The sequence below is a fragment of the Trachinotus anak genome, unplaced genomic scaffold, assembly GCF_046630095.1.
Source record: "Trachinotus anak isolate AG129_WGS33_773 ecotype Australia unplaced genomic scaffold, CSIRO_AGI_Tana_v1 ptg000024l, whole genome shotgun sequence".
NCBI lineage: Eukaryota > Metazoa > Chordata > Actinopteri > Carangiformes > Carangidae > Trachinotus > Trachinotus anak.
Window position 1 is genome coordinate 943,247 of NW_027273875.1, and position 13,981 is coordinate 957,227.

Here is a 13,981-nt window from a genome sequence, read left to right on the forward strand (position 1 = left end):
GCCTTATGTGTGGTAAAAAAGAGTTGGAGGAGGGGCAGTGGTGGAGGGAGAAATCAGCGGGGTATAGCAGCAAAGCAGCACCAGCAGGGCAGCGTTTTGGGAGGGAGTGAGAGCCGGTCAGATTATAAAGACAGCTTCCGATTGGTGTTTTTATTTCAACTGAATCAGCTGGAGGTGTGTGTGGCTGCAGAGTGCTTTCAGAGGCACTGCGATGCTTCAGTGGTAACCGTCTCAGTCACTCCTTCACTGAGCAGATTTTACATGTCTTTTAATAACTCTCTGCTGATTATCTGAGCTCCCACTACCATCTGTCTTACACAGTGTAATTATAAAGGCTGTTGTTCCTTAGTTGATCTCACTGATGAAGGATAAAATCTTTTTTTTTCTTCTTAGTCTTTCACCTCTGAGATCCTTGTGACTGCTTTGCTGTTGCTTTTGTTGCCTGTTGCCAATTGTTTAACCTTGTACCATGTTGTCTGCAGTTTGTCTTTCATTTGCAACACAAAGACAGCCATGCATCTGGCTTTTTCACATATTTGAGTATTTATTTTTTGTTCTGTTCATCACAATTTGTCATACATGGCCATTTTCAGGATGATATTTACTAGTAATCTGAATGACATATCATAGGTGTATAGGAAAGATTTAAAGAAATGTGTTTGTGCCTTTTGTTGTCTCTTTTATGCATAACATTTAGGTTGCTGTAGTTCAAAGTAGAACATCTTATTGCTTGCAGACATAATGCATCCATCATAACCCTCTTCACATAAAAAATGTAAACCTGTGTGTTGTGCACTTAAATTTATTTATATTAACATAATGTACTGTATGTGCTTAAATGTAAGAGGTTTGTAAATCCATCATTAACTGAGCACACCTTATGGTTGCAGAAGTCATTGCACATGCAGCTATACTAGAACAGACACACACAAACAATTTCTGCAGGTGACACTGGTGGGCAATAGGTCTTTGGACGCCCTAAGTGTACTACAAAGAGAGTAGAAACCTCTGACCTCTAACAAGTAGACACACAACAAGCTGAAAAATCAGTTCCCTCTTCGGTAAATAAAGGTACTCCCTACACAGCAGGCCCAGAGGGTCAGTGTATGCAGGGCTCAGTGCCACAGTCAATTAAATGTGGCAGGGGTTGTATCAAAAGAGGTAATGTGGTAATGTGGAAGGTCAGACAAAGACAAGTGTTCCTATCTTAATCTATATGTCGCACCTGTGTGGAAACGAGGCATTGAAATAATATAGAACCAAAAAGAGATGCGTAAAATAGCAAGTCATGTAGTTTTAAATAAAGTGATGTGTACGTAGTCAAATAAGGATAATATTGAGTAATTAAGCCCTAAATGTCATTGGTGAAAGGCTTTTTTGAGGTTAACTAAAGTAAGAAACAGGGAAGCAGCTTGAGTGTCAAGTCTTCTTCATTGGTCATTATCAGTGATTGACACCTGGTGTAATTGGCAAGAGGAACAGAGAGAGCAGGCGTTAACATGTGAACCACAGAGAGAAGAAGTGAGTGAATAAGGCAAAAAAAAGAGGTCAACAGAGGTAAAAAAAAAAATTGTAACAGTAGTTAGACGCCGCCGCCTAACTTTAGTTAATTATCAAGTCCGGGTCAACGGGAAAATATGAAGCTACTAGCCGCTACATTAGCGGGCTAACGATGCTAACTGCGTAGCTAAAGGCTGGAGGTTAATGAAGTCTTTCTTTTGCCCGCTAGTTTCATTTTCTCCGACAACTCTCAGGGACCGAAACCAAACTGTAAGTTGAGCTTTCTTTGACTTTATGTTAGGGCTGCAACTGACAATTAACGAACTAATCTTCTGGTTATTCTCTTGATCAATTGTTTTGTCTACACAGTGTCGGTAGACACTGGTGTAATTTAACTGTTATAATATACCCTGACTCAAGATGGCGGCCTGGAATGTCTTGTTGTCCAACCAAAGTCCAAAACGCAAAATATATTCAGTTTACTTTATAAAACTTAACAGTTACGAAGCTGGAGCCAGAAAATATTTGGTATTGTTGCCTTAAAAAAAAGACTTAATGATTACTCAGTTATAAAAAGTTCCTTATTAAATTTGTTGATTGAGTAATCTTAGCTGTTCATTTCTCACTGAGTGAAGAGGAGGATCATACAGATGGGTTTCCAACGAGGTCATCAGCTAGATGCATGTGCAGGCAGGGGGCAGGCAATGACCCAAGATGACTGAGAGCTTATGAGAAGAGCTACATGAAAAGTTGAATTTCTGTAAAATTAAATGTTCATTATCCCAAGATGGAAATTTTGCCTGTCAGCCTAGATTGCAGAATCAGCTATTGGCTCCAGTGATCTGGTCAGAGCCATGGGTTCTATGAAGGCAGTGGATGGTTACCTTATGGGAAGGTGAGATGGCATAATAATCACTGTGTGTTTAAGGCTGTGTCATGGATATTAATATAGTTTTTCAGGCTTGGTGTTTGCCATGTGTTCAGGGTTTTAGTTTGGGAACAGGTGACACCTTATAGAGGATCAGACTGATCGCTTTGGATGAAAAATGTGTCATGTTGTTATTTTTGTAAAATTCAACAGGCATGTAGAGACTTTCTGATGTTGTGCGGCTGATCAGTAATCCAGATTAAATCCTGTGTTGGCACAGTTTGTCAGCAGTGAAGCTCTGCTTGTTTAGACTGTCATCTCTGTTATGAGGTTTTGCATTGATGTAATGCATCTTAAATCCGGTGTCCGGTATATTTTGAGGAAGGAGTGGGATTTTCATACATGCTAATCTTACATATATAATAACCAGAATATGGCAGTTGACAAACAAAATGCAAATGTCACTTTATTTATTGTTACATTAATTGTGTGAGGGAGCCTCTGTAGTTTTGTGTTACTGTTCACAGCTAGCTCAGAGTTCATGTCACACAGATAAAAATGAAAAGATAAAAAAATTTTTGACTTAGGTGGAGGAACCTTACGGCGGTTGATTTCTTGTGATCATCACTGATTCACTTACAAATATTTCAAAAGGCTGGTGCAGTGCTTCAACTCACTGTGTCATTTCAAATTTGTTGCTAATGTAGCTGATGTTTGGACTTGTTGTTTCAGACCTGGTGAGCACAATTTGCATAAAAATGATAATTTTTCTGTTGGTATCTGTACTGATTTGTTCATAAAAATCCTTGAAATATTCATATGAACTGGCTAAAGCAGTACCAGTAGCTGTGTTGTCTGAAATGCCAGGACCAGACACCAGATGTAAATCCTCAGGAGCTGCACTAAAACACAGTTCATCTTTTTCTTCTTCTTCTTCTTCCTATTTGCGGTTGGCAAAAAGCTTTTGGTGCATTAAACCAACCTTTATGTTCACTTTCATTAGCTGCAAATAGATATGTTCAGTTCACTGTTCACCAAAATATGAGCACGTTCAATGAATGGTGCTCAATTAGCATGTTCATACTCAACACTGTGTTAAGTGTGTAGAGTGTGTAGTGTGTAGATTAGTGAAGTGTTTTATGCCAGAGTGCAAGTGTTACAGTAACTTCTAATCAAAGTGTGTAAATCTTAGTTGAGAAATTGCCATTAAAACCAATTCAGGGTTAAAATGACCTTGTTTGAATTTGATTTGGTTTGTTAATTGTTTACAAGCCCAATAACATATGTGTAATTTATTTTGACAGTTATATTTTGGCTTGTTTTGCCTTGCTGATTGGTGGAGTTTAGGTCATTTTTACATAGAGAGAGCCAAGTTTTTTCAGTGGATGTTCGTAGGGTGGTGGCATACTACATTATGCTTGTGTGCAAATCTGACAACAATGAATGATCTGTATTCTGGAAAAAGAGATCACATATGAATGACATGCCAAACAATGGAAGAACAAATGTTTTCATGCTTCCCAACATTTTTCTTTTTTTACACAAGACATTACGAAGAACAGTGCAAGGCTCTAAATTACTTTGACCTGTCTTCCTTTCTATTGAAAAAATTGTTAAATTTTACATGTTAAACAATTCCATACATGTAGCTACATGTCCAACCGCGAGGCAGTGAGTCAAACAGGCTATCAGTTGCCACCGGCCGCCAGTGCCACAGAGTGATCACCATAATCCCACCACACCAGCCATGGTACCTCCAGCCAAGCTGCTCAGAAGGTGCTCATCTTTGAAGCGCTGGAGTTCAGTCAGCAAAGGAGATGGGGGGTGAGGCATCAATTTACACCCTGTTGGGCTTCTCTCCAGCCTATATTGGATTGAGACAGTGTGAGGCAGACTGATGGAAACAGAGAGAGATGCTGTGATGGTAGAGGCAGCTGCAGCAGTAGATTACATTATAAGAGACAGGCTGATTGATACAGAAAACTGGTTAGTTTGGATGACAATGATGTTATAAGAATAGTGTTTGAAAGCTGTGGGGGCACAAGCGTGTAGTGTGAATTTGTGTGGGTCTGTGTTATTCAGAATGTGATATTTTCACAGCTTGGGGACTATTAAAATTATTTTTCTACTGCATTTTTTGCAATTGCTTTCTTATAGCTCTTAAATGTGGTTGTATAACCTCTTTAACACTATGTCACCTACAAGATCCCCAAGAGTTCGAATTTAAGGAAGAGCAAATTTCTTTTTTGATATTGTTTTATTGCTCCTGGCATTTCTTGTGTTGTCATTTCTTGACACTTAATTTTATTAGATGTCTATAATGTTGGTGAGCTAGTAACATTCAAGAAGGTAGCCTTTTTGACAAGCTGTGATATTATCCAACAGTTCTAGCAGCTGCTGGCAGGCAAATATTTAACCCCTCCTGCAGTGTGTTTGCTGACAGTCTCGTGTTGTGTCTAAAACTAATCATCTTTGACTGTGAACAATTAGCCTGATATGGAGAGTCCTCACTGAGGGTAGCTCGGCTGCAGCAGAGACAAACAGATAAAGCAAATGAGGGCTCAATTGCACTTCAACGCCTTCCAGTCTTTAACTTTAGGAAAACTAATCTCTGTGTGCTTGCCAATTCTTTTGATCCTTTGGCCTGCTTCTTTCTCGGCTGGCTCCTTTAGTGCCACCTCTAACTGATTTATTTGCTGTTAATTTGTTGGCTTGTTAAAAGCAGATGGAGGTGATGAGTCTTGTGTTCATTCTTAGTTGCCCTCTGGTTCTGCCTCAAATCCATTAATATTGAAAGAGAGACAGGCAGATATGACAGGAAAACTTGTGGTGACCAACTGTGGAAGTTAATTTTCCTATTTCACTTTGTGTGATATTAGTTGTTATAGCCACCATGGGCTGTAGACTCTGACAACAGTTACATTGTTTGCCTTGGATAACAGTGGGAGACATTAAATATTGACTGTTCATTTCCCGTGGCTATTTGCACTCTGGTCTTTTTTCTGTCAATTGGTCCAATTGAATTGAAGTGAATTTTCAAGCTGTTTCTAGCCTGCCAACTTCATAGCCTGCAGACTCCTTTAGAGGACATTCTATACAGAATAAAGTAAAATCTAAAGCAGAAGTGACAGTGACTTGTTTACACTGAAGAACCACTAGTTATCCCTGGAGCTGCCGACTTCATTATCTGTCTAACAACTCCTTTGGGAGGTAATGGAATAGGGTGTGTGTGTGTGTGTACTTCTATACTCACAAGGACCAAAGTTCCCTTCATCAATAGGAAGATGGGAAAATCCTCCAGTGGGAGGACCCAAACTTTGATTCCATCAACTTTTGTGTGACAAGAAAATTGCTTCTTTGAATCCAGTATGTATGGCTGGGTGCTCAGATATACCTTATGTTAAGTCAGGACCCCCTTTTGTGATTAAAAATATTTTCATGCCCCTGTTCACCTCCCAAACACATGTAAGAAAACACAAACATGCACACATGTGAGGGACTTTCACAGAATGGCATTTAGAGTAATACCACAGCGTGCTGTTTTGAAAGTCCACATTTTCTGTGGGAATTACTTGGTCACACAGAGAGGCCAACAGAAGGACTGACACAACAGGGCTGGTAAAACCTTCATGGATTTTTGATGGTCCACCAGCTTTGTCCCAGTGCTCCTGATGCCTGGTCCCACTATGAAGGGCACTGTTGTATGCTGGCAGTCGGAGTGAATATCAGTAGGTTATGCAATCTAATATTAGGTACTTAAATCTACCTTTCTCTCTCTTCTATCTTTTTCTCTCCTTTCTCTCACCCCATCGCCTTGAGCAGGTGTCGCACCGTGCACTCTGCAGAGTCATCTACTGACAACTTGATGACATTGCAGTGATGGCAGTGGTCAGCTGCCACAGCAAAATGTATATAGGGGAAACACTGTTATAACTTTTGTGATGGCTGGATTTATTGTTGGACTGTTGTGGTAGACTGCATTAGTTTTACCGAGGTGTGCCTACTAAATTGGCAACTGAGTGTGGACTACTGTGTGTAAAATGTTTCAAACAGGCTTTGCTGCTGTACATTCATAGTTTATTTTTTATGGTTTCATTCATAGTAAACATTTGTGACTTAAAGAGGACACTAATAAAGCTGTTATGCTTTCTTTTTCATCTTACACACATTTTGCAACTAAAAAAAAGGTTTTGGTCAACTTTGGTTTGAGGTTCATCTGGAGTTTTAAGTGTGAAATTGTGCATTATGAAAATTATGCATAGCTCAAGGCTCAGTGTATGATGCGATTGAGAAAATTAAGTCGCCAAGTTAGTAATCTGTTTTATAAACTTCAAAGAGTAGAGACAGGGAGGGGCATAGAAAGGGGGGATGACATCAGAAATTTGGCAGGGATGCAGTTTTTTCATCTGGAGAGCTGGAGATGCTTTGGGAGCTATGTAGACTCTGATTTCTCCTGTTTGCAAGTTACCTCCAGCTAATAGGGAAGGTGAGCAGAAGTGGCAGCAGGAGAGGCTTAAGAGAGTGGAGCAGTTCCTGTTGAGAACAGGACTGGTGTGAGATTCACCTAGAGAGCCAGCTGATGACACTCTTTACATTATTCCAACATTTTATCATTAATACATATATTCAGCAAGCTGGTGATCAACGCTATTTCAAGGCTGGGAAATGGATACAAATAAGGTAGCAAGTAAACATGTGGTGTTCTTTGACATGTAGATATCACAAGACCTACAGTATTTTCATATTTCCTGTGTTTGTAGAGAAATCGAGTGAAATAAAGAGCAAATACTGTAAGCCAGTGGTCGGCAAGTAAATTTGGCCTTGGGGCAATTTTTTCCTAACCCATTCAATGGCAGGCCAGAACATAACCAAAAGATAATTTTAAGAAACTGATTGATTAAAAACGCAATGTAAATTTACTTTGTGTGGCCACAGTCACATATATACGTTTGACTGATTCATTAAACTGGTATTATTTTTTCATATCACATCATATGTCAGCTATTTCAGAGGTCTATTAAGCAAGATAGAACCTTTGGAACATCCTGTCAGAACTTTTCATAATAAAAGCTAAAAGCTTGTTTGAACTATAGAATCGCAGAAAAAATGAACATTCTTGGGCTTTATTTTGTAGACACAATTGCTAGGGGGAAGTGATTATGGGTAACTGTTACTGCTGTGACGGAGAGTTATTGCAGAACCAGGAGCTGTGCGCTGCTCCTATTGTGACATTCACTCTGTGGATAAAAGTATAATAAGCATCTTCAGGTGGGAGGAGATTCTCTATTTTTACATAAGCTACAGCTTAATGTGAGACTGTCAGTTTGATATTGTAAGATTAAAAAAAAAAAATCTGATTATTAAAATGATCTGGTTGGCCAGATATTACCACTGGCGGCCTGTGAGCTGACCACTGCTGTATGCCCTTGAGATACAGCTTACCACACGAAACGAGGGGAGAGAGCAGAGGCACACTGGAAAATTGCCTTACGCTTGTGATGTCTAAGAGTATCTTTTGCCAAGTGTGAAGGAACAGATCTGAGGACAGCTACAAGGGAAACAACCTATGTATGCTTTCACAAACATAGGAAAAAGCTAGAAAAGAGCCTCTGCAAAGAAAAAAAAAATCCTCCTTTTCAGTGTGAGGTAGCATTAATCTTGTTTGACCAAGCATGCTAAAGGTGGCCCCTTTCACCACCTGAAAGTTTGGAGAGAGTACAGCAAACCAGGGGGAGAGCAGAGTAAACACAGCATATGTTTCTCAAAGAGACAGTTTGCTGTGAACAGTTAAGTTGTCAGGTTTTAACATTAGGGAGCTTTGTGGTTAATAGAACTGACTGGGCTGTGGTGTCTGTGCCGCTCTGCTTGCCAAAGGACCTGGTATGAATTCATTTGTAGCAAGGCTTGTAATCAGGGAATTGGGCTGGTGTGTCTCATTTTGTGTGCTGATAGTACCCTCACCTCAATCACACCAGTTGGCCTAGGAGCAGCTTGCGGCACTGGACTTGGTGCTGCTCAATCTGGGAATGCTTGGGAGAATTTCAGACTGGTGTTGTTCCCTTTGACGCACATCATGCAATTTAACAGTGTCAGACAAAAAACTGCAGTTTAAGTTTATCAAATGAAGACAATATGCTTTGGGGTGCATATGAAATTCTGCAGTCAAATGTGAATTCAAGCTGTGGCTCTCTTTCTTTGTGCCTTTTGTTTCCCTCTAAGATTTAAGCAGGGGGTCTTTGAAACTAGGCTTCTAAAATTAGAACTTTTTGTCAGTGTTGATGAAAGGAATCTGTTTGAAGGCTCAAACACGGTGCTCCTATGTTATGATTTGCCTTTTACAACCAACTGTCTTCCATTGATATGAATGAACACTCGAATAGATAGAAGAATATGTGTAACGTTACAGGCTGACTAGGAGGTCAACAGCTGTGTGACACACTATGAGACTGACCTAGTTAGGACAGAATTTGTGTGTTTAGAGTGCAATTTCCAACAACAGTCAACAGAAGATGAATTACTGGAGATATGAAGGGGTTTATTTTCTGTCTGAGTGCTTGTGGGATGAGTGCATGTGCATACTGGGCAAAGTTTCCCACTTGAAGTGATGTAATCTATATTCAATCAGTGTTGAGGGCTCTTAAGTCCTTGGTTATCACACTGTTATATGCCCTAAGCAACAGTACGACAGCAATATGTAATGTCACCCCTGTGCCCTGTTCCTCAGGGGACAGAGAAATCTCAGAGGAAATGTCTGTCTTCACTTTATAGCTGGATGTGAAATTCATATTCTCAGCTGGTTGTGTTTTTTCCAATTTAATGACCTCATAAAAACAGAGGGTTCCCCTCGTAAGCTTTTGTCAGCCTGTTTGTCTTTGCTTAAATGACTATTTCTTCTCATTTAAATTGTTGTGCCATAGACCTTGATTGTCTTGAGGCTGAAAGGACTTAAAGGTGTGAGCAGTGAGAGGAAGCTGGAAAATGCTAAATGCTATGGAAAAAGATGTTGTTCAGAGAGTGTTTATAGGTGCAGGTAATGACATTAGTACCACAACGACTGTGCACAGCTCTGATACCAGCAATATTCAGTTCATTCTGCTCTTGAAAACTTTTCTTATCCGACATCAAGTCAAGTAATTCAATAAGTAAAACAATCAATCTGATTCCATTGTATTTTATTGCAGTTAATGTAACAAGTTGTAAACCTGTCTCTCCTCTCCTCCACTCTGCTCTGTATGTGTGTGGAGAGCGGCTAAGACACACACGGTGAAACAGAAAGCAGAGTAGAGGAGAGAAACGTGACCATAAATGACAGCAAACCACTGAAGTGACCCTCACATTGATGTGAAATTAAACAAGTGTACATAGGTTCACATTCACATTAAGTAAATAACATAAATAATACATTTTGTTGTATTGTAAATTCATTTTTTTTCTTTGCTCTCTTGTGGGGGCAGGAGACCCTGCTCGGGGGAATGTGGACCCCCAAGACAATTGTTGGGGAAACACTGGCCAGTGTGTGCAAATATGCATGAGACCATAATTTGCAAGTAGGCCTTGGTTGAACAGATTCCTGTTTCCTGTCTCCTTCTTATGCAGGCATCTGACAGTGCGGAGGATCAGAACATTGCCGCAGCCAAGAACACAGGTGATTAATGAGTGTTTGTGGAATCGTGCTGAGAATATAGTTAAGATGTGTTCATGTGTGTGAGTGTTTCATATGAATGTGTGTATTCCCGTGGCTGGTTTGGCAATGCGTGCGTATGTGCGCACATACTAAAGTAATAATGAATTCCTATTATATTTAACAGCTGTGTTTTGAACTCATCCATAAGTCTCAACAAATGAAAATTGTTTGCAGTGTGAGTAGATGGTATAGCACTTAGATGGAAGGGAGATTAAAGCAATGGCAACTACTTGCACAGTCTCACTCTGTATGGTGCACTTTAATTAAACCCCTAATGAAATCATTCAGTGTAATTATGGGTTTATTGTCATGAGATAATGAAGAATGACGAAGAAGAATAAATTATTTTATTAAAAACAAAAAATCTGATCAAAACTCTTAGTATTCTGCAGAAGCTGTGTGTGAAGAAGGAGTGAAGGGTTGCAACTAATGATTATTGTATTATCAGTATTCAGAAACTGTCTTCCTATATTTTTTGAACTTGACCTTCACTGAAGGTATCACTAACTCACCTAGACCCCTCAAATTAGTATTAAAACAAGGACATTATCCCTCGCTGAATTCTCACTCAGCACCACTGTCAGTTGTGTGTTACAATACCTGGCCAAACTGGAGACCCACCTGTCAGGGACTAAACCCAGGTCTCTACAGTGGCGGGCCAAATGGACAGACAGCAGCCCCCCTCTACCCACGCTAATGTCTGGATGTTGTAAACCAACCGATATAAGTTATTTTTTCATTAAAATTGCCAGAATGGGAATTAGGTAATCGCTGTATTAGAGACCCAGACACAAGTGTACCTGAATAATTCACAATAGTGTAACAGAGTTTAAACTGTCTACCCAAAAAGGCAGCTGAATATGTAATTTTTTTTATGATATTTGGATTGTTCCTAGCAGTAAAGATTGAACTCCTTGTCCATACTCCTCAGAGTAAACAGCCTCTGAGAACCTTTTTAAAGTTACAGACTGTTCATGGAGTTGTGTAGTTTGCATGGTGAAACTGCTAGAAAAGGAAAATGTCAAGTAAAAATAAAATACTGCTTTGACTCTATAGTCCACTGTGTGCTGCTTACGTCAGTAAAAAGAAGTACTCTTATAAGTTTGGGTAGAAAGTTCAAGACACCTTGACTTTTTAAATCAATTTCACAACTCCCTATTTGAAATAATATGTATTACAGTATATGGCAGCTTTGCACTCTAGAGGCTCCTAGCTGGATCTGTAGTCAGCAGACTCCTCTCTTTTATTTGTTAAGATTCCCAGAGATAAAACCATAATCGATCAACTATCCATCCTGCCACTATCCCCCTCCCCTCCCAATATTTTGACCTATAGTGCTCAAGTAGACTCAATTGCTGTGTCTTTGTCTCTCCCTCACTCCCAGCATCCCTTCATCTCTCTCTCTGTTATTCCCCACAAACTATTGAATGATTAATTTATTCCATTAGTCACCAGATAGAAAAGCAGAGCTGCTGGTTGTTGTAAGAACAGGCCTCAGAGATCAGCTCAGAGCAAAGCACCATGTTCTCTGATGCTTGCAAATGCACATCAAGCAGAGCAGATTACACGATTAAGATTTACTCAATAACAGGGAATGTTCTGATTGCCGAAGTTGTTGGATGAATAAGTTTACCTGCTGATGTACCTGCTGTGGGCTTGGTAGAATGGGGGGAAAAAACCTCCAGACTCAAAAAAAAAAAACCCCACAAATAAATTGATATCTGTACACGCTGTGACTGTCGCTCGCAAGAACCATTCTGACTGACTGTGAGTTCAGCTGTGAAAGCACACATCATTCATCTTGAACTTTGCATTAAAAAGGGTTCGCTTGCACATGATTGCATGTAAATGTATACATCTGCAGTCATGAGCATGTGTTAGTGTTTTTTTATGTGGATTTATTGTGGAATTGTGCAGGGCTCTGTTCATCTGTAATTGTGGGACCTGACAAAGAGGAAGGAAACTGAAGGAAACCAAAGGATGCCAGGGCTGTGGGAATTCTTCAGAAAATTATTCAGTCAAGTAGGTATGGTATTTGGCAGGATTTTCACTAATGGGGGTCTCTGGTCAATACAGTGTAGATGGTCCTCTATGAAAACATAGAGGATCTACCCAGAGGTGTATTTGTTTTGAGCAGCTGCTTATATTTGACCCAGGGCTACTGATACTGGTCTATTTCCATGACATAGCTATTTTCATGTTGCTTTGTAAGTTTCTTTTGCTGCTCAACTCCACTACTTTGTCACTAATATTTATCAAATGAGACTGTGGGTGTCAAATATACACTTTATGCTGTAAGTGTAGTTTTCCTCTTGTTGGAAGCTTGTGACTCCTACCAAAGGATTCACTCTCTACTGAGGTGCCAGAGATCACTGCCTCAATTAACCCAGTAAAAGCCTGTCTGTGCTAACATACTGTAAATATCATGCATTGTTGTCTTGGCTCTAATAAGTCATGCTGGTGTGCTGCTAGGCACCATCATAGGCTACCAGTGCTATTGTTCATTTATTGCTCTTTCCATGGGTAATTCCATGGCATCTGCTGGCTGCTAATTTCTGCTTGACCTACATACAGTATTTGCATTGATATTAATTGTTTATTAATTGCTTGTAGTGACTGACCTGATTTTTCTTTTGGTTTGTTAACATGTGAATTAGACTCATTGGTGTTGATTTACAAGCTGTGAAATAAGGATTCTAGTGAGTATCAGAGTGTTATGGGCTGAATTGAAAAACTCTGGGGACGGTGGTCCTTCACGTATATATCTAATTTTCTGCCACTTCATCTGAAAGCATACATAATTAGTTTTTGTCAAGATTGGACAGAGACTTGAACCCTAATCAGTTTTAATTTCTTAATACCTCTCTGCAGTTGACAAATTTCTGTATGAAAATGGTAATGCACTGATAATTTTTAGCCGTCTGACAGTATTTCACTTATAATGAAAGCCTGGAAAAAAGCAGAATGCTGATATTCCAGATGATGATGACTGTAGCTGCTCTTCATAATGGGACTAAATCATTGGAGGCACTTTCCTATAGAAAAAGCTGCTTTATATGTATGACTGATCACAACTTTCAGTAAGAGCAATCTCAGAGGTGGGATGGGCTGGAGAACTTAAAATATTCTTTTGCTTTTTTCCTTACTCTCCCTCACATTCTATGTCAGCAGTACTTTCGCTTTCCTGTCAAATGTGTGTGCCATTTCACTGGGCTGGAGAACCAAACAGGATTCTTGATGTGGGCAAATCCCAGTTATGTGGACACTCATATATGCACACACACACACACACACACACACAAACCTGCATCATCTTAAAAATGCACCCACAGATTTACAGATGCATACAACATCATCAACATCAGCAGAGAGACGGGTGTGTGTGCACAAGAATTATCCAGTTGCATAATATTCTCATTGGCATTGTTTGTACATATTAATTCAGCTTCTCTTACCTGGAACACAAACACAATTTGCAATATCAGACCAAATACTTTTCTTTGACAGTATTTATGTGTACTTTGACATTATGTCCTTTGATGCCTCGGCTTTTTTCAAAATGGACACTGCATCAATTCCATGCTACATTACATGATATAATTTTAATGTGCGCATTCAGGCTTCACAAGTGCAGGGAGAAAAATAAGCTCAGCTCAGCTCTTTGGAACACTAATGGGTTGATCTGTCTTGTAATAAGCTCCACCATTGTTTACCCAATTAGGGAGAGCACACAGTGATTGAAATTGTCTCCCTGTAATATCAAAGGTTCCATTATGTAAGAAGTGATGGATCTGCATTTAATCAATAAATGATTCATAATAAGACAGGTGTTAAATTATTTAGCTTTCTTGAGGCAGGATTGCATGCTAGTACTACTGTTAATTGTCTTATACACTCACCGGCCAGTTTAGTAGGTACCAGGTTGCCAG

At 39.6% G+C, this 13,981-nt stretch overlaps 1 long non-coding RNA gene across 1 annotated transcript in view; it reads left to right on the forward strand.

Annotated features, from left to right (window-relative positions):
• Nucleotides 1-1,018: 1,018 nt before the first annotated feature.
• The window catches only part of LOC139608087 (uncharacterized), a 138,980-nt gene continuing 126,017 nt past the window's right edge, over nt 1,019-13,981 (forward strand). Inside the window, exons 1-3 of the long non-coding RNA XR_011684947.1 lie at nt 1,019-1,770; nt 9,965-10,013; nt 11,970-12,074. This is a non-coding gene — a long non-coding RNA (uncharacterized lncRNA). The remainder of the gene's footprint in view (nt 1,771-9,964; nt 10,014-11,969; nt 12,075-13,981) is intronic.